Source organism: Anolis sagrei, chromosome 4 (assembly GCF_037176765.1).
Source record: "Anolis sagrei isolate rAnoSag1 chromosome 4, rAnoSag1.mat, whole genome shotgun sequence".
NCBI classification, from domain to species: Eukaryota; Metazoa; Chordata; class Lepidosauria; order Squamata; family Dactyloidae; genus Anolis; species Anolis sagrei.
In genome coordinates this window covers 210,187,441-210,212,947 of record NC_090024.1, presented here as the reverse complement: position 1 = coordinate 210,212,947, position 25,507 = coordinate 210,187,441, and the positions used below count along the sequence as shown (strand labels likewise).

At 38.8% G+C, this 25,507-nt stretch overlaps 1 protein-coding gene across 3 annotated transcripts in view; it reads right to left on the bottom strand.

Moving 5' to 3' along the window:
• RALY (RALY heterogeneous nuclear ribonucleoprotein) overlaps nucleotides 1–25,507 on the bottom strand; it is a 268,131-nt gene that overhangs the window by 114,433 nt on the left and 128,191 nt on the right. Inside the window, exon 1 of one of the 3 annotated variants that reach the window (XM_060772338.2) lies at nucleotides 15,721–15,852. The exons of the other annotated variants lie outside the window; for them this stretch is intronic. The gene's annotated coding sequence lies outside the window, so the exon portion shown is untranslated. Of the gene's footprint in view, nucleotides 1–15,720; nucleotides 15,853–25,507 lie in introns of those variants that run through there. 3 annotated transcript variants of the gene reach the window in all.

Below are 25,507 nucleotides of genomic sequence, written 5' to 3'. Positions count from 1 at the left end.
GTAATGTGCATATGGGCCTTTCATTTCCACAAAATCCCGTATTGTCTTGGCAGCATGGATTGGGATGAGCTGCAGCCCTGAGATTTGTTTTTCAACTTTCCATGTATTCGGATATGTGCTCATCCTAGAAACATTTTAATGTATACTTCTATACGTGCATATGTGAACACCTTGTCAAATCATTCATTTGTAATGGGTGCATTTGCATTTTAAGCATTGCTTTATATCCACCTTATTTGTGCATGTCCCTCTGCATTATCTCTGCTTTATATAATAAAGCACATAGGGCTATGTGTCTATCTACTGAGAAGTATATCTGATTGATTCCTGTGTGATTCCCAGGTAAAGATTATCTCTCCAGATCTCCTTTTGCTTTGGCAAGAAAGAGGGGAGAGTCTGGCTTTACTCCAGTAACCAAATTGTGCAAGGAAACCTGCTGAGCTTTCCTTGTTCACCCCTCAAACACAGGATGTGGGAAATGGCTGCAGCAAAGATCTTTGAATCCTCAGAAAATGTTGCAATAAAAGGCTCTGGCTCCGACCCATGCAAAAAGCAGCAACAGTAATGAAGCTAGCACTCAAGGCAGCCAGCTTCTTGATTATCCCAAAACAGCAGCACTTTCATTCCTGCTCCATTTATCCGTCATATAGAATGTATCCTATCGTCCCCATATCAGTCTGAAGCATATATGATGGGATGATGTGTACATGTGCATGCTTCCAGCCTTGAAAGATTAAGAAATAATGATCACTCCCACAAACTCAAAAACATCAATATGTTGATAGCCTGGCCCACTTCAGGATCAAAATTAAGCTAAACTGGGGCACAGACCCAGGTATGTAGCTGGGGGGGGGGGGCTTGAGGGGCTTAAGCCCCCCCCCCCAAATTCTCATGATGGTTCGCAAAAAGGCCTTACTGGTGCATTATTTAAACTGTTATGTTTATTCATATCATGATCTGATCACCATACTCAATATATCCCAAATGCTTGGGGGTATTGGGGTAACAATACAAAAGGTTTGCTAGGGTAGAGCCTCCTTCACTCAGACTCAGCCCCCCCAAAACAAACTCAGCCCCCCCTAACCGAAATCCTGGCAATGGGCCTGCACAGACCATATGTTAAAAAGGACAATAATGGGTTAAAGGGGGGGGGGGACACTTGGAATAGGAAGAGATTCTTTTTATTACAAATTTAAACCATGAGAGCAAGACATGGTGGGAGCTAGATGCCAGAAAGAAATATTGTTTAGCTACCCAGAGCTAGAAAGGGTTGAAATGGATTTTCAGTACTGTGTAGATTGTATTGTCGAAGGCTTTCATAGCTGGAATCACTGGGTTATTGTAGGTTTTTTCAGGCTATATGGCCATGTTCGAGAAGCATTCTCTCCTGACGTTTCACTTGCATCTATGGCAAGCATCCTCAGAGGTAGTGAGGAGAGAATGCCTCTAGAACATGGCCATATAGCCCGAACAAACCTACAACAACCCACTGTGTAGATTACATCCCTAAACACAAATGGAGTATACCCTCAGCATGCTGTTCTGGTGCAGGTCTGACACAGTACAGTCAATTCCAATTTTGGTCAGCATTATTGGTCAAATGCAACCAGTGCTATAATGATGCTGAAACAGAACATTTCTATCCTTCGCAGTGGCTTCTTAAGAAGCCACCACATATATACTAAACTTCCCTTGAACTCGATGGCCATCATTTTCATGCATGCATACCATCTAATCATGATTCTTTATCTGGCCTCATAAAGAAAGCAGGCATGGAGGGTGACAGAGGAAGAGTCCAGCAGCACCCTAATTAATAAATTTATTGTGTCATAAACTTTCACAAACTGGAACTCACCCCATGAATATATAATTGCATCACAAGCAGCCTTTGAGTTGCAGTAGAAAACTCCCCTCTCTCATTCTCTTGTCTTTACTGTTTTAAAAGACTAACACAGCTTCCCCTCAAGAATGTAATTAATTTGAAAATCTTGCTCCTTCATGGATTTTTTGCAAAAGAAATTGCAAGTTACATGCCATATTAAAGGCTAGATTTTAATTTGAGTCTGAGGGATGTTAACTTTTTGCAATCCAAGTACAGCTATTGCCATTTAATAAAGGTTTTTATAAAGTATTTGGTAATCTGTTTTCTAGAACAGTGATGCTCAAGCTAGTGATCCATGGACCAGTACCAGTTTATGAGCCACCAGCCACCAATCTCTGAGGAATTTTCAGGAAAGAAGGAAGCCAATGTATCCAGTGGACACAAACATTGTGTCTGGCAATTTGGGGAAAAGGTAATGGCAAGCCCTCTATGTCAGACAGAGTAAGAAGCATTGCTCTAGAACTGTGCTGTCGCATGCTGGGCCTGTGCATAAGACTGTAGACAGGACATAAATTCTGTGTGCCCAACGGGACGCCGGGGTTGCCTCAGATTAAAGGCCCTTGGATTTCCTTAAAACAGAGTCTTTAGATTGCTTAAAGGTTCAACAAAGTTCTTTATTATTGAAAACAAACAGGTACTTTAAGGCTTTCTTAACAGTCTATTGGCTCTCTCTCAATCTTGTCCATGGGGAACGGGCACTATCTTCATAACGGTGTACTAACTAATAGGGAAATCCTTAACTTCTAATCTGGGCAGTCTGTCTTTGCCTCTGTTGGCGTGGAGCCCCTGCACCCAGTACCAACCGCTTCTCTGCTACCAAGCAGAGCTTTGTAGACTTCCAGGGGAAAAAGAATTCAGGTTTCTGTGATGGCTGACTGAAGTCCTTCAGCAAAGGAACTGTAGGGCTGTATAACCCCGGCCAAGCTGTGGGCTGTATATCTCCCCGGCCAAGCCATAGAAGACGAAGCTTTCTACAGGAGCTCTTGGTATTATGTCCTGCATGAAAAGCTTCTCTGTGTGGGCTGAACCCAAAAAGACTCCTATTCCCTCCAAAAACTCCAAAGGGGGCAGGACCAGGAACGTAACTATAATTGACAGGTGGCTTGCCCTATGATTGCTGCCAAAAGAAGCCACCTATCTGCAGAGTCCCTGAAACTTAGGACTACAACAAACATTCAATGCAAAGCAAACAAAATTGGAGCTCCTGGTACAGCTGTACCTGCACAAGAACTTACAGTGTTTTCATGAGTGCTAAGTTTGGGATCCCTGAAATGAATCTGATTGTCTATCCATGATCTATTCCAAAATGTAAGTATTGCAGTATATTAATTCATAGTTGGCTCACCATCTAAAATTCTGTCTAACAGAAAAGCATGTGTGCAGTGTGTGTAAGATTTGGGTGCTGTTTTTTATTTCTGTGTCAGGAGCAATTTGAGAACTGCAACTCACTTCTGGTTTGAGAGAATTGGCTGTCTGCAAGGATGTTGCCCAGGGGATGCCTGGATGTTTTAATGTTTTCCCATCCTTGTGGGAGGCTTCTCTCATGTCCCTTCAAGGGGAGCTGGAGCTGACAGAGGGAGCTCATCTGTACTCTCTCTGGATTCGAACTTCTGACCTGTTGGTCTTCATTCCTGTCAGCACAAGTGTTTAAGCCACTGTGCCACCGGGGGCTCCTGGTGAAACAGTTAAAGGATTTCGGGAACATCAAAGAACAGCAAGAATTTCAGGATCAACAAAGAACATGGTAAGACAATCAGGTATTTTCAGGGCTCCCAAACCTCAAGGAAGTTTAAGCTGGCCTGCTCTATCACCAGCTACTGCTGAAGACCAAAATCAATCAATAAATTAATAATTAAAGAAATTCTAGGAGAAGTCAGATCATTCAGGACAACACTGACCTGAGATCTCAGAGGTGTTTTATACTTTCTTAGATTTTGTCTAAATTACAGAATTTAGACAAGAGAATAAAATTATGGATGATCTGGTACAAGCTAAATAGGAACAGCAGGCAGTTTTGTTTGGTAGATATTTTAAACATTAAAGTTTTGTGGACTGACACCTGGATTAAAACTCATTTGAACTGCATGCTTCTCTGAATTGTGCAATGCAGTGCCCAGCCAATAAATTGCCTACAAAAAGCACATATTAAGGAAAACGGCATACAAAATGTGGGAAAGTGCATACAAAATCCATGTGGTGATAGAAACAGTGTAGATATATAATTGGACATTTTTTTCTTTTTAAAGGGATCAATAATAGGTCAGTGTTAAAACTGAATGGAATTGACTTACCACTAAATATGCATAAAGTGACTATGGAAATGCTGATCTGTCCATCCTTAAACAATTATAAAACACACATAGTCCAAAATTTCACAGATGTTTGTGTGTGCACATAACAATCAGCAGGTTCAACATTATAGAGAAAATGTATCAGCTGCTGTGGTGAGATTCTATTAGTAGATAAGTCAATTTTAGCAAAGGAAGTATTTGGTCCTGTAAAAGCAAAAGGTTACTCTCCCTAGCCCATTGGTTAGGGAAAGAATCCCACTTTTCCCTAGATACTTCTCCAAATTTTAAATAAACTTGAGTTTCTAGTTGTGATAACAAGGAAGATCAACCATCTGTTACAAAGCTGCTAAAGTCCTTTTAATTAAAAAAAATAACTGTTTGCTGCCAGCAATTAAGTCCTGATTTTCCTCCTGCCTCTTACTAGAAATGAAGTCTAGTGGATTCCTATGTTGACCATCTGTCTGTCCTATATGTGTGCTGTTGAATGATCACACACTGGTTGTCTAGATTCTTTTGCCTAAGAATTTCACAAATATTGTCTGTATTTCCTGAGCACATCACATCAAAATATCTGATAATTCACAAGCCTTCAAAATGGTCACAACTTCACTGGGCCCAATAAATTGAGATGAGCAGATTTGTCTCTTTTGTACAGCATTATAGCAACACCAGAAAATTCATTCAAATCAAAGAAAAAGCTTTTGATTTCCTACAATTATCCAGTCTTTCATCCACACTCCATCCTATTAGAGATTACACCAAAAACATCTCATTAACTTGACCTAGTACAAGGTTTCATACATTAAGCTGTCTATTAAATATCTAATCAACACTAGTAATCAGTTTAAACCTCCAGCTGATTTGAGGTCTTGTTCATATGACATGACTGATACTATCTGGCTCCAATTTTATTGTGAGGAAGCAAATGCAAATTATTTTCACTAGCTTGATTCTCCCCTCCTTTATACACACTACTTACACTCATCAAATATGAAACCAAATCATCTTTTATGCAAATAGTTTCTAGGGTGCAAATCTGAATTTAACTGTTCATTCAAAAAAACAAACAAATTTGATTTGCAAAGTAAAATAAAAAAATATTTGTTTTAGCTCTAGCAAAAAGGCATCCTCATAATATTTATTTGTACAGAACTCTGAAGGTGAATTTTGACTTCAACCTAATATCCTCACCTTGAAATAAACTAAACCAATGTGGAGGCTTCCTTGAGATCCATGACAGGGTAAGCAGTATATTGTGTGTGTGTCTGCGTGTGCGTGTGCACACACACACACCTTATTGGTACATTAAATGATTCTATTGGCAGCTATTCTAATGAAACTTCACTTTTTTAGAGCGGAAAATTTCATCCACCTCTGTTCCAAAGAGACAGCTGTGGACTTTCACTAAGTCTTTGACCCAACTTGACTCTTAGTATTTTGTAAGACTTCGAAAAGGGATTCAGGTTCTATTGTGCTCCATAATGCTGGCCCAGAGATTTTAACAAGGGGTTTGAATATCAGACATTTCCCCAAGATTTCTATAACTAAAGCAACTTCAGTCCCCGGAAATAGACTGAAAGAATACATAAGAACAGCTAACGGCTAAAATTGTGAGTCCAGATGCCCCCAATTCAAACAACTTCTCAACTACAAAATTTAGTAGCTGACCGGTGGCAAGCCATTTTCATCTTTTCATCCACACATTTCTTATCTCAACTGTGTGAATACTACAGTAATAATTATCTACATCACAGAATAAGGTTGCTATAAAAATTATGCTTTCAGGACCACAAATTGCCAAATGAATGCAAATTACATAAAGTCCTGATCACACAATCTTTGGATTTCTGATACTTCTAGTTTTCATCCCAAACTTTTCTCTTCCATCCTTTGATTTTTTTTTTCAGTTCTAGAAAAACCAAGGAAGTAATTTTCTAATTATGAGAGTTTGCACTGCAATGGAAATGAAAGAGATATTTTGTGCATGCCCACAAAAATAAAGACACTAGATATATCTTACGGAATAAACTAGAACCAGATTTAACTTACATAACTTATTAAACCCAAATTCTGCAATGGTGCCAACCAAGTGTGGAACAAAACTGAGAGAGTGGTCATATCAAACCTTTTGTCTGGTTACCAGGTCCTAAGCCCTGATAACATGCTGTATGCCATCAGACTGTTATCAGCTGTTGTGGCCCAGAAAACTCCAAGGGTAGTCCTTCCCAAGCCCCATAACTTAAAGGTTCCTCCCTTCCAGCACCCAAGCCAGATCCAACCTTAGGTGCAAGTCAAGGAACTCCCTTACCACCAAAATAGGCATCTGCTGGATGCTTACGGATACTCGGGTATTTCCTTCTTCCACACTTACCCAGTTAAAGTGAACACTATTCAACCACACCACCCTGGAGTGTCTTGTAGGTATTTAGTATGATGTTGGCAAAAAGTATTTGCCACCTTTTGTTTAATATGCCTGACCTCTAAATTGTCAAGTGCATCTGGGGATAAAGGTTGAATCTGTGGTGAGGTGGCCCCGTAAGCTTTCCATTAGATCAAGTGGCATGGTGACACAAGCATGGCCTCCATTCCTGGAGCAAGAAATGTTCTCACTACCCTGACTGTGTTGGGTTGAAAAGAACTTTTACCTTCACTTTTTTGAGAAGAGCCCTATCCTGATATTGACATACAGATGTTGACATACAGATGTTGAGATACAGATGTGAAACAAGAATACCTCCAAAGATAGTAAAAGGGAAGCAAGAAATGTACAAGAGAATACCCAATTTAGAAAATATCACCATGAGAACTTTCTACATGGATTTCAACTTCTGGCAAAATAAAGAACCTTCCCTTTCTTCCACCCACTGCAGTTACCGCTTGCAATTTGCTGAGCTGTTTGTATACTCTTTCACCCAGATATATACCACCGTTTTCTTATTTCTGGTGATCTATGTTTCTTGAGGATGCTCATATATCCAGTGGGCAGACTCATTTATACAGAGTTTGAAAAATAGATAGCATATGAGGTGCAATTTAATGTTTTGCAGAATTTGGTCCCTCTTGGGGTCTCTGGGTGTTTGATTAACACCATTTTATGGGGAATCAATATGTTCCTCATTGCCATTCTCATCCTCCTCCTTCCTAAAAACACCCAAATGGACTTGGATGGGAGTGCCCCACTTGCCACCTTTTGTTCCTCAGACATGAATGATTCTCTCAGTATTTATTTTATCACATAACTACATATTCAGGGAAACAAATAGTCTCCCCTCCTTTTTGCTGATTTGCAAAAGATGCCAGAGTAAAATAACTAAATATAGAATATAACTGAATGGTGTATATATTCAAGAAGGCAGTGCCTAGTGACTGTGAAATCGTGGCCTAGCACTTCAGTATTATACTAAATGTTTATCATGTTCACTAGCTTAGAAAGGTTCAAAAGCAGAAGCATCTTTCTCTTAATTAAAATATTTTGGCACATACCAGACAAAAATGAGACCACATGTTAAGACACGTTCTATAATAAAAGAGAGTGTATATTTATATGTGGGTGTTTCCTTAGAACTTGGCATGTATGGTAAGGGGATCCTGGAGCTGTGTGTCTTGATTAATTTTTTTTTTAAAATAATAATTTTAGTTAAGGAAAACCTGTTTCAAGCCTGAAGTATTTATTTATTTACTTCATTTTTACCCCGTCTTTCTCACCCTGTAGGGGACTCAAGGCAGTTTACAATGCAGCAAAATTCAATGCAGCATGGACATGACAATAAAACACAGCTCATCAAATTATAAAAGAGTTAAACATATGAACAATTAAAACACGTAAACAGTAAAACAGCTTAAAACCATATAAACTATATAAAATGCTGAGTCTTGATCTCATACTTATACATAGTCATTTTCCAAAGTCCAAACTCATTATTCAGGTTGTTGAAGTCTAATTCCATAATATCTTATTCATCAAATGCCTGCATGCAAAGCCAGGTCTTAAGCTTTTTTCTAAAGACCGGGGGGGGGGGGGGAATGGGGCCTGCCTGATGTCACTAAGGAGGGAGTTCCACAGGTGAAGGGACACCACTGAGAAGGCCCTCTCTCTTGTCCCCACCAGTTGCACTTGTGAAGAGGATAGGGCCAAGAACAGGGCCTGCCCAGCCAATCTTAAAGCTCTTGTAGCTCATAAAGGGAGATGCATTCAGGCAGGTAAGTTGAACCAGAACTGTTTAGGGCTTTATAGGACAAAGCCAGCACTTTGAATTGAGCCCGATGGCAAATTGGCAGCCAGTGGAGCTGACGTAACAGGGGGGTTGTATGCTTCATGTATGCTGCTCCAGTAAGAAATCTGACTGCCACCTGTTGGAGCATCCGGAGAGTCTTTCTTAAGAGGCAGCCCCACGTAGAGCGCGTTGCAATAGTTTATATGAGATGTAACCAGAGTGTGGACCACTGTGGTCAAGTCTGGCTCCTCAAGGTACGGGTGCAACTGGCACACAGGTTTTAATTGTGCAAAAGCTCCCCTGACCACCATGAAAACCTGGGGCTCCAGGCTCAACAATGAACCCAGGATCACTCCTAAGTTGCAAACCTGTGTTTTCAGGGGGAGTGTAACCTCATCCATCACAGGCTGTTACCCTATACCCTGTTTGGCCTTTCAACTAAACAGGAGTACCTCTATCTTGTCTGAATTCAATTTCAATTTGTTCGTCCTCATTCAGACTGTCACAGCTGCCAAGCACCAGTTCAGGACCTGAACAGCCTCCTTAGCAGCAGGTGAAAAGGAGTGGTAGAGTTTGGATGTTATCTGCATACAGATGGCATCGAACTCCAAAACTCCGGATGATCTCCCCCACCTGCTTCATGTAGATGTTAAACAACATGGGAGACAATACAGAGCCCTGTGGGACTCTGCAAGTCAATGGTTGTGGGGCTGAGCAGGTGTTCTCCAACAATACCTTCTGAGTATGACCCTCCAGAAAGGACTCCAGAAAGCCACTGCAAGACAGTGCCTCCAAGCCCATTCCAATGAGGCATCTCAAAGGGATACCGTGGTCTACAGCATCAAAGAAAGGTCTAAGAGAACCAGCAGGGATACACTTCCCCTGTCAAGTTCCCTATGCAGATAATCCACCCTGGAGACCAAAATAATAATAATCTTAATAAGGAGGACTTCCAGGCTGTACCTTTTTTAGTTGCTACAAGGCCACTTTCTCAATATTACTTAGAGGTGATGCTGTAGACAGGAAAGAGACATTTACTTCTCCCCAGAGTCTGTAGTTTGTTCCACATGGTGCCCCCCTCCCCCTCTGCAGCGCTCTCAAGGTCTTCTGACAGTTAAAGATTCTGATGGGAGTGAAAGAAGACTTTCGACTTTATCACATTAGGATGAGGATTCACCATGCATTGTGGCAAATCCATGGGGGTCCTGGCGGGGCGTGTGGACAGATTGACGCTCCATGCCCCTCATTGTGCAACTTAACCTAACTCCCCATCACATTGGGGGAATCGTTGTCACCTGGCTTCCCCGCATTGCTCCTAAGGCAACATGGGAAGCCTGCTGTGGTGTGCACTGCTTCCTTTCCTCTTTCACCATGGAGCCCATCTGGAAGTTGAGAAGGGCTCCATAATGAAAGGGGAGAAGAAGTGGTGTACGACAGGTAAATCAGGCCCATCTGATGAGGTTGTGAGAGAACATCCTGCTGGGTGGTAAAGGATATGGGAAATGTGAGAAGAGGGAAAGATTGAACAATACTAGTATGGAGAGAGAAAAAGGCCAACAAGAAATAGAATGAGGGTTAGATCTAATGAGTTCTAAATATATGTAGATCATGAGAAGCTCAATACATCTGTTTCTATCATATAGAAAGACTGCAGTCTAGTCCACCAAGACAGCCCTTGTGCTATGGAAATAAAACTATAAGGTAATAATTGCATCCTCAAGGTATGATAGATATGACCTAATCTTGCATGTGAATTCACATTCTACTATCATGAAGAAATATTAAAAATCTTCCTTTATTTTTTACATGGTCTCCAGGAGCTGGCAAGTGGTCTTTATACCGTAGGGAAATAGAAAATTCTATTTCTAACAGAAGAGGGATGCCTAGTGTTGTGATGTCATTGTGTCTATTTCAGTGAATGTGCTTTTATGGTATTTACAAACAAAATCTGTAGGACATTCACCCCACAATCTCAGCTGCTATTGTTAATTATGGGAAATGTGCTCTGCATCAAATCTTTTTGTTCCCCATTGGAGAAACTCCTGTGCTTACAGCACTTTATCTAGTGCTGAAACCATGGCAACAGAAAGGACTATACTATAGAAAAGAGGGCAGCAGCTGCATACAAGGAAGTTTATAGAATAATCATCTATAAAGAAAAAAAGACAAAGCTTTGTTACCAAGATCCATTATGCAGTAGCAAGAATATTAGACGAGACGAGACCTTGTCCCAAATCTTGGGCCTAGATTGTGTCTGGTAGATATGGAATCTGGGCCTGAACAGAGGACAATGGATTTGGGGACCACAGGAAGGAGTAGTGGTTGTGAAGTGGCTAGATTAGACAGATGGAATGGTCAGGCAAGGCAGAACTGAGCTTAAGTAGGGTAAGCACAAAGCAAGGTAAGGCAGTTGAGGTACCTACAAGGAAAGTAAAAATGTTGCTGTTAAACAAATGGAATGAAACATTCAGAAAGCCAAATCAGCCTAAAGTGAAGAATTGTATAAAAGGTAGTATCTCCTCATGGAACTTCAGGGTTAGCTGATAAGGCCATGGAGTGTAATGACAGCCCAGATGGCAGCCTTGCCCTATGGGATCAGCTTTTGTTGGTTTAGTGAAGATGTACAGCATTAGTGGGCATGTCTGTCACCTGCTAAATACAGATTGAGCCTTCCTTATCTTGAAATCCAAAATCCAAAATTACACAAAGAGGTAGCTAAGGACACCTTTGCTTTTTGATAGTTCAATGTAAAGCAACTTGTTGCACACATGACACATTTAAAATATTCTATAAAATTACTTTCAGAATATGAGTATAAGTTGTATATGCAAAATAAATGAATGTTATGATTACAGTTTGGTCCCATCCAAAATATCTCATTTTGTATGTATATGCAAATACAGGTATTCCAACATCTGAAAAAAACAACAACCAAATTCCCCAAAACTTCTGGTCCCAAGCATTTCAGATAATAGATGCTTAGCCTGGACCAATCACTGGGAATCCTAGCTCAAGACATCATACAGTTGTGTTCCAACCCCTGTTCAATCATGAACCTCATTGAGTGATAGCCAAATAGTCACACAGGATTGACTATGGGATAAAATAGAAGTCACCTTGAACTCCTCGGAAGAAGGATGCATCTAAATTTTGCTCAGTTTGAATCAAAAGCATGTAAGTTAATCATGGGAAATCTAGCTTTCATTGATATCAGTGAGTCTACTCTAAACTTGGTTTTGCCTGGATTTGACCTAATATGAACATAACTTACATTTTCTCTTGTAATTTTGTAATACTTCTCTATTATTGGACTCTTCACTCTTGCTAAGATTACACTTTTTTTTTGAAAAAATATCCAAAATTATAAACTTAACAAAACCCATGTAAATTAGACTGTGTAAGAACCAGTGGCTTTAAACCAATTGTTAATCTCAGTTGGAATGGTTGTTAGGAATCATTGGATTTTACATAAGTGTGATGTCTCGGCCTGTTTATTTCTCAGTTGGACTGTTCCATTTTACCAAGTTTAGGGGAAAGCTTAGGTTCCCCCTAGAGGCCGAGTTCGGTTGGTGCAGCCCATTCTGACTCAGAGCCAGAATGGGCTGGTTATAGAACTTCGTTTCCCATTCTTTGTCAGTCTTAGCTTATAGATAGTTGCCAGATAGTGTCTGGTCTGGCCAAGCAATTTGAACAGGCCATCCTAATCACGTATTTGCCAAAGTTTATAGATAGATAGTAATATACATAGAATAGTTATAGCTGTAAATGCCTTATAGATAGATAGTTCAGGTACTTGCCCTATAGATAGAGAGTTCATAGATAGTTTGCCATAGAATAGATAGTATTTGCCTTAAAGTTAATAACACATATTTGCCTTATAGATAGTTTATAGATTTTATATATTTCATAGATAATACACATATGCCAAAGTTTAGATTACAGATAGTTTATAGTTATACAAACCCAGAGTTCATAGTTGGCTTTAAACCAATTGTTAATCTCAGTTGGAATGGTTGTTAGGAATCATTGGATTTTACATAAGTGTTGATTTGCCATTCTGTAACTGATTCAATGAGAGCACTTTCATAGTAACTAGCAACTCAATTTATGCTACTGTGCACATTAACCAGCTATTTTTCTGGTGCTAACAGAAATTGCAAATGCATTTCCGGCACTGGTTTATTCATAATAGGCAATACTGTCACTGTTTGTTTTTGGATATCAGATCTTCTGTGAACTTTCTTAAGACAATTACAAGCAAGCCAATTTTGATCAGGTGCTTATCAAATTTTGCAGTCCTGAATCTTCAGATACAACAAACATTCTCTGTGTTACTTCTTCATTGCAAAGAAAAATGTAGCCAAATTAAGGCACCATATAATAAATAAGAATTAAACAATATGCCAGTTTAGGCTGTTCACGTATAAATGGCTCTTCAGAGATCATTCTTTACACAAACCTGTTGTGAACATTTAGGTTCTAGAAAAACCACCTTTTTCCAGTCACTTTGATGAGACTATAATTTTCTTTTCATCCATCACTATCATCAGACTGGAAAGCACAGCTTGGTCACCAACATGCTTTCTGCTAAGAACCTCATTATAAACTCATTTAATTGTTTTTGGATCTATCTTCACACTGTGCAGTATATCTTGTTTATTTGCTCAACAGGGCTCTAAACTGCTCATTTGAGAGTTGGTATTTCCAAGAACTAAGGGAGGAATCTTCATTTTTTCTTAAATAGTACCAAGATAGCACAGTTATTTATATTTTGCAAGGTTTAATAACTCAGATGTATTTTAGGGTCCCACATTACTTGCCATACTAAAATTACATCCAAATGTACCTGGCCATTAAGTCCCATATATTCACTCGACATGTTATAGCCATATGATCATCACTGTCACATTCCTACATGCATATGGTAAATGCTGAATGCTGCCCATCTTTGCCTGTTTACTCATTTTAAAAGTTGTACATCCTTTATGGCAGAAAAGTAAAATGTTCTCAAAGGAAAATGTAAATGTTCTCTCTTCCAAAAATGCAAACTATGTATTAACACACAGCATGTTAATAAAAGCCAATTTTTGAAAAGATATGTTAAAAAGCTTTGCCCAGAAACAAGTTAAAACCAATGAGCAGAGACTGATGTTGTCCCTTAGAAGACATAGTAAAAATAAATGAGCCATTAAAGTCCTCCCATAAGTTTGTGACAAGGCTTATGAACTCAGATCACACCTGGAAATGCATGTCAGAGCTTTGACTAACTACTGAAAAAGCCCCCATGAATAGCACTTTATTGTTCTTATCCCGAGTGCTTGGAATCAGCATAGTTGGCACAATTCACATGTCATTCATATGCCTGTCCACACCATTAGGTGTGTGTTCTGAAATTTCTGGAGAATGTTGAAAGGCAGCCCTGAGAAAAGAGTGCAATACAATTGAAAAGTCTCAGTGTCACTACAACAGAAGCAGAACCCACTCCTAGCTAGTGATCCAACTAGATCAGACATAAACTTCCAAGTACAACAGGTGATTTCTATATTCATGGCATCATAATCCCATCTGGATAAGGTTTCAACTTCCTCCAAACATCTCCCCTATCCTTGAGTTGCATTGCCTTTCTGGAAGATAATGAGAAGTTAGCTAAGCATGATCTGCATACTAACAGTATTTCCCCAGTATTTTTGCATGTAGATGTGACAAGGTATGACAACAATCAATGAACAGAATCTGGTTGCCTAATACAAGCGAGCAGCCATACAGTTCGCAAACGTCTTTCAGTACTATCTTCTGAGACCATAACTCCTGTTAGGACTCCCCAAATCCTAACAGTTGTTCACCCTAAACTGAAGAATTGTGGAAAAACAGTAGCAAAATATTGTGTGCACGGGTAGTATAGTATAGACAGAAGACACAACTCTGTGTATCAGCTTCCACATGTGCCTCCAAAATGCTATAAAGCTATATATCTATTTCATTCAATTGAAACTCTGGTCTTCATCAACTTACCCTACCCACAGTGTTTTCAACACCACAATATTTACTCTATTCAGATAATGAATCATCAATTGCTCAGGCAACAGAACTAAAAGCTATTAATGAACTAACTTCCCTTTAGTTACCTGACTGCCGTCACTATCCATGTCTCTAGCAGAGAAAAGTCCCGACAAGTTTAATTTCACTCCCTTTATTTCATCCACTTAACAGCCACTAAACCTTTGTGAGTTTGCAGGTGTTATTAGGATTCTGACAATTTACTAGCAACTTGACTCTTAGAACCCAGCTAATTATTTGACCTATGGGCACCAGCTTAGATGAGAAATACTCAGTGGCAATTAAGCTTATGTATCCCATTTCCCCTAGGTTTAGAGCAATAAACACATAGAACTTTTTCTACCTCAGAACACAACAATGCCATGTGAGTAGCAAGTCACACTCCCCCTTGTAATTTTAGGATTTCCATCTCACTTAAAGGTCATTGATGGAACTGAGTGGAGCCTTGCAGATTCATGATAGAGATGGGACTGCAGGGAGAGAATATTATTTTACCCAAAATGTATATATTTGTTGTTTCCTAAAAATTGCTTTCTCGCTATTGACCCAATTTCTAGCCTCACACATGCAGGTCTAGAGATTACCTTGATGATGGATGGTATTTTTCCTTAGCAGGTGTTAGAAAGCACAGCAATGTGTTTATTACCAGATTTGCTTACATAGGGTTCCTTTGGCACATTCAGTGTTGGTTTCAACTATCTGCAGGGCCACTTTGTGAGGGCAGCTGTTTGTACCTGACCTTCAAGAAGCATGTGTGTTGTTTGTGCAGGAATATGTATACTAAGACATTATTCTCTTTAGTAGCACAGGTGAGGAGCTTAGTCAGGATTTATACTTTGGAGAGGGTTGCATCACCCAGATTTCGGGCAAAGGCTGCAGTGCATTGTGACAGCCACTGTATTGGGTGACTGGAAGAGATGTCACATCACTCCGAGGTGGGCAATTTTACTCCTGTTTCAGGCAGTGAGTAAATGAAACAGCATTTCTGAGCATTAAGAGCTGCTGGGAGCAGCAGCACATTCATACTACATGATTATGGGGCCATGATTCAAGTTTTGTACTCCTATGGAACTTTGAGTTTTGTAGTTTAGTGAGCTACAAAGAATTCTAAATATGCCTGTTAGTTGCCATCAAGTAGTCTTCAACATATGGTGATGCTGTGTCCAAGGACCTCATCATAAAGGGCTATAGATTCACCATGCATTGTGGTGAATCCATTGGGTCCTGGTGGGAGCATGGAGAATCCGTTGTTCCATGCCCCACATTACCGACTTACCTGGACCCCCATCCCATGGGGGGAAGTGTTGCTGCCCTGTTTTCCCCTATTGTTTCAAAAGCAACACGCGAAGTTTCCCTTGTTGCTGTGGCGGCGATGTATACCACTTGCTCTCTCTGTTCGGCATGGAGCCTGGCCAGAAGTTCCTGTGCTATGTGTAATGGGCTCCGTCTAGAAAGTGGAGAACAAGCGGAATACGATGGACAAATCAGCCCATCTGATGAGGTCATAGTTCACTCTATTATCAACTGTCCTGCTTAGATCTTCCAAATATAGGGCTGTGGCCTCATTGATTGAGAAAATCTACCTCCCGGACTTCATAACACAACACTTTTGAAGTGGTGGGATTGCATGCTGCTGCAAGACACAAGGCTATATGGTTGGTAGCACTGTTGCTGGTAGGGTCTTCTGTGCAATTCAGGCCTTTGTTAAGGAGTCAAACAAAACATGCAAACAGGCACTGGACTACAGCAGTAGTGGATGGTGATGCTGGCAAAGGATCTGTTAGACAACTTTTATCACATGGACTTTTGGTTCTGTCCTAGGATGCTTCCAGGATGAAGCCAAGATGTACCCTGCTGGAGACCTTCACACATGCAGGACAACTTCTGGTGGGGCTCTATCCTGGCATCCTGGAAGCATCCTAGGATGGAGCCCTGAGAACACCAGTGGCTTCCTATGTTCTCATAGCCTACAATGGGGCCAGTGCGGAGGAAGTTGAGCAATGACACTTTCCTTCATGTGATCCCTGTGTGAATTTTCCAGACAACAGCAGTGGAACCATAGATAACTTTTGTTAGTGTTTCCTAGAAAGGGACACTAGTAAGCCACCTTGTAGTGTCGTTTTTTAACATCTTCTACCATGAAAAGTGAATTATAAATACCTCCTCTTCAGTTACAAACCCCATGATTCCACAGGATAAAAGTAAAATCACAGCATGGTGTAATAAGCTGTACCTAACTGAAAAATGTGTGATATTTTTGTAATGATTGCTGTGAGGTTTGGGTGGGTGGATTTTTTTCTGGTGGAGGGAGGGGAGAAAGTTCAATGAGAGTGCCCAAGATTGCACTGGCTGTCCATAGGCTGCACAACTGCCATCCTTGGGCTAAGTGTTGAGAAAAAAGAATAATGCGGGAAATAATAATAAGCAAATTTGATAAGGAATCTCACAAGGTGAATGTAGTTCATCGTTCTACTTGCAGTAGACATAGCTAATGTTCACAAGCAGGGCTTGAAAATGAAAGTCCCAATTTCCTACTGTTCTTTGTCCTGTTTCTATTCCTTAATGAGGTTTTTTTTAAGTTGCTGACAACATACATCTCAGCAGTAAAAGGGAAAGCAACTGATCAGTCTAAGGCCATGTAACTGTCATGCATCTTCTTCACATGTGCTAAGCTAACATAGGCAAGAGATTTTGTAACTACAAATAAGAGGAGGAGTAGGAGCAATAGCCACATAGATTGAAGATCAAACATCTGATTGTTATTTCTACAGTTCTTCCAAAAATAATGTTTAAGCAGAATATTGTTATATTCTTGCTGTGTCCTTACTTTGCTCTTTTTTCATGCTGATTTGAGTTCTAGTTTCAGAAAAAGGTGAGATGTAGATAAAGTGATGGATGAAAGGATGGGTGAGATTGCTAGAAGTGAAGTTCTCCAACAATTGGGATGTGGGCTAAAAATATTATTTGAAAACTTATCAGAAAAGTCTTCAAAAAGTTATTTGCTCTCCTAGTGTTGAATGAAGATCAAATAGTTCACAGTGACAAATAAAGTGAACAATTACAGACTAAAAAAATAGAGAAAGTCAAGTGAAACTCACTGCTTTCTTCTCTTTCTATATGACACTCAACATAGCATATTAATAACCAATAGAGCTCCAATTTAGGATTTTCCCCCCAGTCCAGCACATATTTACTTACTAGTATTGCAGTATCAGTCAGTCCTCCTCTTTGCAGATTCAACAATTCATTGGAACTCTGATTGCTACAAGGGGGAACAAATCTCTCTCCTATTCTAATTAGGGCTTTCTGCTGCTGAGCATAATTCTGGGAAATGCACTTTAGGGCAGGGCCTTTTGAATTCTCCACCATAGGGTTCCTCACCTTCCCAAACTACATTTCCCAGAATTCAGTAGTCCCTCAGTCTCTTTTCCAGCTCACTCAGCTCATCCTGCCCTGCTGCTTTCCTCTCCTTATGGCAAGAGGCAGCCTATCTCTTCTTAATATAAAGAGCAATGGCAGCCTTTTTGGCTTCACCTCGTCTGTACTGAAAATGAAAATGACTTCAGAGCATTACAGAATTCAAACAAAAATATATTGGGTGAGTTTTGATTTGCCCTCCAGTCCCACTCCCCAAATGTTCCTTAGTATCTGTTTGGATATACAAAAGTTGTGAATTAGATACGACTAATGATCACACCTCTAATATATAGTACAACTCCCATATTTGCAGGAACATCACCTGTGGTTTAATTTATCAATGCCTGACAAAATATGTCAGCTGTAGGACTTTTCTAGGTCTTCCAGAGTGACTCTATGTTTTTTGGGGGCCAGGCATCCTTCATTTCAATAGTGTTATTATCCACAAGCATCCACAAGAGTCCAGGAATGTATTACCTATGGTTATGGGAGTTGTACTGTATAGATTTGTATTGTAATTGTGTAAACTGCTTTCAGACTATAATGCATAAAAAAGAATGGCCTACATAAATCCCACTGGTTTGTTGAATTTAACCTACTTGGGAGTAGTCATGGGATTTAGGTATAAGAAAGTTTTATAGAATTGCATTTTGTATCACTTTTTACTGTTTCAGAGCAAACACTGAGATTATCATTGCAATCCTATTCTCACTTACCTGGCAGTAAGCCCCACTACACTTGACAATCATGTTGATCACAACACAAATCCCAAAGAACATTTGTTCTTACTTCTTCAGGGAAAGATGGTATTAAAAGCATGTAGAGATGCAAAATGGTAGAATCACATGAAGAATGTGCAGGCAGTGTAACTCTTACTATTGTTACTTTTCTTCTTCCTACTTCCTTTAAAAGTTTTCTTAATCTATATTTTCCATCTGGAACTCTTGCAGGAAACATTCCAAGCCCATATTGTCAAAAATTCAATCATGTGGACAGAATTGATCCTAAGCTAACATTCAAATACATTTAAATATTTTATTGGGTCAACGTTTTATGGACCAGGAACAAAAATTAAAACTCTACTTGGTAACAGCATAATGTAATTGCATAGGTATGTCTGCACTTTTCTTTAATCATAAGTTTCAATTAAAGTCACACTTTAAGTAGAAACATTACCACTAAATATAAGTGGCAAATTGTATATCTTAATTGCTTAAAAGAATCATAACAAAGTTAACTAACAGCTATCAGACTATTTTTAAAAAAAAAAAATGAGATGAAACTAATAGATTGTTTTGATTTCCATAGATTATAGTATAAATTTGGTATATTAAGAGCAAATACAAACTAGCCAAAGAGGCTGGCAAGGTATATGCATTTTATTTTATTTTATTTTATTAGCCAAATGGACCACTTCTGTCATGAAGCAAGTCCACAGCTTGTGTTGCTTTTGGCTAATGCTTTTGAATCTAGCATTCTTTTCACTTTGTCAGATCCAGTTTATAATCCTTCACTCAACATTTTTTAATCTGCACTTTTTTTACCCTTCATGAGAAACAAAGGCTCAGTAAATATGAATAACATAGACAAACAGGTGGTTGAGCAACAGGTGGTGACCCTCCAGTTCCATACACACAGTTTTCTCATTCTTTTCTCTTTGTGGCTTTCTGTGTGATGTCTTATAAGATCAGCCCCAAGTCAGAAATCAAACAAGCAACAAAATTACTTTGTTTAGTTTTAGCATGCCAATTCCATGGATAAAAAGGATTATTGTTGATGTCCCATCAAGGCAAACTGGTCACAAGGTTGTCTTGGCAGGGTTTGTCTTTGCCTTCTTCAGAGACTGGCAGAATATGATTTGTCCAATATCACCCAATATCTCGTTGTGGTCAAGCAAAGATTCAAACCCTGATCTGCCAGAGTTCGAGTCCAAACCTCAAACTAGTACAACAAGCTGACTGTCCTGTATTTATTTATGATTCAGTGGGTCTATTCTAGTTGGGAATAGTAACTGGAGTCAGGATTTTACATTTAGATTTCTTATCATGTCAGTATAATTCATTTTTCATTCATCATTCCCTCCCCAGCACTGGAAAAATTACCAGAAGCCCAGATCCAACATGACCAATGTCCTTCAAACTTTGTCCCCTCTGATTCTCCCTGTTCTCTAAATTTGGATAGCTACTGGGAAGAAAAAAGGAACTTTCTGCACATTATAAATTAATGTACATTCAGATGTGTTGGCTACTGAAGTTAGTTAAGTTGACTGAGATGCTTGTATACTGCACTGGGGAACAACCCACAGAAATAATATATGGCACAATTGGCTGGGGATTTTTTTATAAGTCCTGTTAAAATGAATAAGTAATCTGGATTTGTATTAGGGAACCTAATAGCAGGTTGGACTCATAATTTACATTTACATATCAAAGGTTCATATGAATCAACTGCATTGTTGTATGCACCTGAAGAAACCATGCATTCAAAAGAATAGATGTGAATGTGGATTTTTAAAGGATGTTTGTTTCAACTATTGTAAGCCATCCTGGTAAAAATGCAGGACAACAACAAACTGGTAAAATGTAGGACAACAACAATATATGACCACAAACAAGACTTATGAAACTTCTTAAAATACTAATTTTACATATTCTAAAAGGTGACCTGAATCAGTTAAGTGCTTTTTTGAATGAAATGATCTAGAACGCTAGTCATGTTTCCAAACAAATATAATTTTTGACTTCCTGATATGAAAGCTAACTTTTCTGTAACAATGTTTTCTCCTTAGAGTGTGACCTTTTTTCCTGCTCCTGTAGAGGTTTTATCCTTGGTGAAACTCTCTTTAAAAAAATACTCCAAATAAAAATAATGTTTAACATGATAAGAACAACCCAGGTCTTCTATTAGCACAATTACTCGAGAGCACAGAAAGCTTCTAAACTGATGGAAGAGAAGACATTTTGTTAACTAGACAAGACAGCTCGAATAGCCACCATTTGCACACTTAGTTCTTTCTGCCTTCTGGTCGACACATCAGAGGTGGTGCTAAATTAAGTTAGTTAGAAAAGATAATTTAATTTCTTCTGATTAAGTGCCAGGAATAAACTCTATGTGACTGACAGGATATTTTAATGAGCCCAAAGCCTAATGAATCTTCTTCTTCCCTGTGTTAATTAGAATTTCAAAGGAGAACTCTGGAGGGACCAATTTCTTGGGAGTGGAAGGAAGAGCCTTTTGTTCCTAGGCTCCCAAGTTGGATAACACATTTGCTACCTGACCTTGCATCTGTTTGGTTAGCCATGATTCTGCTTACTCAGATAACAGGCTAAGAAATCCAGCAAAATAGTCTTCTCTGTTTATTGCTCTTCCTGGCTCAGAAGAAGAAATATTGTTGGAGTGATCACTGAAAAGAAGATAAATATCCCATGAAATGGTCTGGCCTCCTCTACTCTAATCTCCAAGCAACCAGGCATGCCAGTTGATGAGAGCAAATATTAATACATTCCACAAACAGACATTCAGCGGAGGCTTTCCTTTTGCCATCACGATCTTGATTCATGCCACTTGGTGGCCAGAAAGACAAAATTTAAAAAATGCAGTGCCATTTCACTGCTGCCTTCACTGTACCACCATGGAATCATTTAAGGGCACAGTTAAGCATCGATCTAGTCTTGGATTAAAATGTTTGTGTCAGTACATTTTTGCAAATATATGACTTTATCAAAATTTGCAAATGTCATGATATTTGGGATGGAAGGAACTTAGCTGTGGGAGAAACCAGGACTGTCAGACTCATCCATCCAGGCCTAGGGCTGTGAATTCTTTTCAAATCCCTGTGTATTCAACCATGTGCTAAATTAGGGCCACATCTTGCTTTTTAAAAGGAGAGCTCTTCATCTGTAAGTTTCATATGACAGGGAAGGAAAGCATGCTTCTCTCTGTGGCAGGAGCTACCATGTCTATTTGGTGGGAAGGAAGGAGAATTTAATTTCAGTTCCTTTTGAAGGAGGAGGAGGAAAAAGAGAGGGATAATATGAGGAAATTACCATAGTTTAAGGAGCTCCACTGGAGCTCACCTACAAAGCCCTTAATGGTTTGGGTCCCACCTACCTTCATGACCATATCTCCTTCCATGAACTGGCCCGATCTCTTCGATCTTTGGGGGAGGGTCTCCTTTTGCTCCTACCGCTATCACAGGCTCTCCTTGTGGGAACAAGGGAGATAGCCTTCTCCACTGTGGCTCCCCAACTTTGGAACTCATTGCCCGGTAAGATTAGGCAAGCCCCTTCCTTATAAACCTTTAAGAAGGACCTCAAAACCTGGCTCTTCCACTGTGCCTTCGGAGAGTAACCGCACAACTAGACATTGCAAATAATCTGCTCCATTCCTATCTCACTCTGAGGGTTTTTTTTAGTATTTTATCCTGTACATGTGGCCTGCTTATCGTCACTGGGATTGTGAATGACTCTTATTGTGTTTTGTATTGTTTACTGTATTCTCATGTTTTATACATTTTATTGTTGTTTCATGTCTTGGTTTATTTTATTTTATTGCAATGTGTTGTTGGGCTTGGCCTCATGTAAGCTGCCCTGAGTCCCTGTTGGGGAGATGGTGGTGGGATATAAATAAAGATTATTATTATTGTTCACAATTTTCTTTCTGGACAAAAAGAACTTTAGTTTAAATGGTTCAAATATAGGAGGAAACAAAACTGACAGAATTTCCCACCCCTAGTTATGTTACAGAGAGCATTCTTTATTCTCAAATCATGCTTCACTTGTGAAAATTGTTAATCTGGTATCAAAGCTTTGTTAAGAAGGCAACTTTCAGTCCAATTTAAAGTTGAATATCACCATTTATATTTAAAGATAAATAGCACTGGAAATATAACTTGAATTGATCTTAGAAGCATGTGATTGCTTCACACTTCAGATGGTACAATCCCACCTTGGTGTGAATTTCCCTTTCTAGGGGTGGATTTCTCTCACTTCCTGTTGTCTCACACCCATTATTAACTATGAGTAATTTTAAGTCAAATATTTGTAACTCAGGGACTGCCTGTATTAGTTACATTTCTGGTTACTGCATTCTGAGCCATTTGAAACATCTCTGTATCATTTTAAAGGAAGTCCCTTAAATAACTTAACATTGTAATCCAGTTGGAAAGTTACTAGAGCATGAATAATGTTGGACAGACTATTCCCAGTTTTTTCAGCTAGCAGATATTGTCAAAGCTAATAAAAGGAATGCTTGTTTCTAGAAGGATTGTAACTATGGTAAAACCTTTACTGTGGTTTGCAAGTGTCATACAATGTTTTAATGTGCAGATTTAGTCTTCAAATTAAATAACTAATTAACAGAATTTTGAAGAACTGAGTTCAGAAATTTAATGAGGCACTTGTCTTAATATACTCATATCTTATGAGCTTTTGAAACGGTGGAACAGCAATAAATGTCATGGGGGAAACCAGAGAATCTTGGAATCCTGGAACTATACTGAAATTATGATATTTGTTTAGTGATTGTTTTCTGTAGGGGTGGATTTTTTGAATTCGTGTTGATTTTGTTGGCTTTATGGAGCCTCAGTAGAATAATAACCATTGAATCATCCTTTTAATATATTAGAAATAAACATTGTTATAATGCTCTCAACTTCCTTTTATGGTTTTGACTTCTTTAAGTATAACAATTTAGACAGCTCAAAGAATGGTCAAAAACAGCCATCATTTTGCATTTGGAATATTTGGATGGCATTTTGGCATAAATATATGTGTGTTGGTTTGCTTTCAAGTTGCCTGTTGGCACATGGCAACTCTATGATTTTTTTGGGGGGGGGGGGGCAAAGAATCTTGAGAGGTGATTTTGCCAGTTTCAGCCACTGAAATATAGCCTAGAGGACCTAGTATTCATTGGCAGTCTCCTATCCACATGTTGCCTAGGGCTGATCTTGCATAGCTTCCGAGATCTGGTGCCTTAGGGTATTTAGGCCCTTAGCATAAATAAATTCACTTGCACATATAACATAAAATGAAAAAGATTGTATTGTTGATTATATAGTCCACCATATCAGCCCTATGTGTCTCATCTATGTGACACAGAGCTCATAGATGCATTGGCTAAAATGAGAACCCAGAAAGGTGTCTGGAAAAAAGAAAAGCTAAAGATGGAAGCAGTATGGTTCAGTACGGAATGAAATATAACCAAGCTCCTCCAAAACATGTATTTCAGGACCTGGGACACAGCCCATGATTTATTCTAATTAACTGAACTATAATATTTCCTTAATCTGTCTCTCAGCCTCTGCTTCCTTATTGAAAAGCATAGAACCTTAAAGAATAGCTCTCTTGTGTGGAGCTTAGCATTGTTTCTTACCTTTTCCATAGCTTTGCAAAGCATGCTGCCTATCTTGGTGACAAAAAGTCATTTTTTAAAAAACAAAATTTCATTGAGTACATTGTACCATCTGTGATTAGATAATAAACATCTATTGTGCATATACATTGTAAACATTGAATTATTTCTATGTTATCTATTCACCTTCTTTGCAAAATTAATTCTTCTCATTATATATATATATATATATATATATATATATTTCTCCATCCTCCTCCACTCTCCCTTTCACTCACCACATTTTTCTCTATATCTTTATCTTTATCCATGAACACAGTTTTCTTCATCTTTGTTGAATGTCTGCACTAGCTTCACCATGTTCTATCCATTTCATATAAATCACCCATTTCTCTTTAATTTCTGCTATTTTATCCTCCTGTATATCTTATTGGCCTATAATATCTGATTGGACTTGCTCAAATAAATAGTTATTCCAATTTTCTAAATTCCATTTTGCTTCATCTCCCCGCCCGCTGGCTATTACCACCTTTCCTGCTAAGATCATTGCTTTAAATAAATCTTGGTTCTTCGCAACAATGTATTATTGAAATTAACATGAATTCCATGTTTACTTGGATTGGTATTTTGAATAGTTTCTCCATTTTTAAAATTATCTCATTCCAAAAAGTTGTTGTTTTTAAGCATCCCCACCACATGTGTGCGTACCAGCCTTTCTCTACTTTGCAACGCCAACACATTGGGCTTAGTCCTATTCCCATATTTGCTAATTGGGCTGGTGTCCTGTATCATTTCCAGATACATTTTCTTTCTCACTCTTTATATTTTTCCAATTTAATTTTCTTTTACAAATATTTCTTATTGATAAATATAGGAGAAATAGGGCAGGGGGTGAGGATAGGGGTAAAGAAATTACTTAAAATGTAATTTTAATTTTCTTAACTCCCTTTATTTACACTATAATTTGTTTTGTAAGAGTCACTTCCTTCTGCCATTTATTTTGTAGTGTTATTACTATATATCCATCGTCTATTATCATCATTTTATATATTTCTCCTGCTAATCCTTTATTTGTTTTCTATCCTTTTGTGAGTATACTTTCCACATTGATTTCTTTGTCTAAATATTTCCCCTATTTAAGTTTATTGTATAGACCCAGTATCTTTTATCCAATTTTTATTTCCCATATTTCCTATTATCACATGGAAGAGATCAATTGAGAAAAAGAGTAGAGTTGCATGCTGGGGATGGCAACCCTTTAATAGAATTGACCTTAAGATTCAGTCATTAGGAAG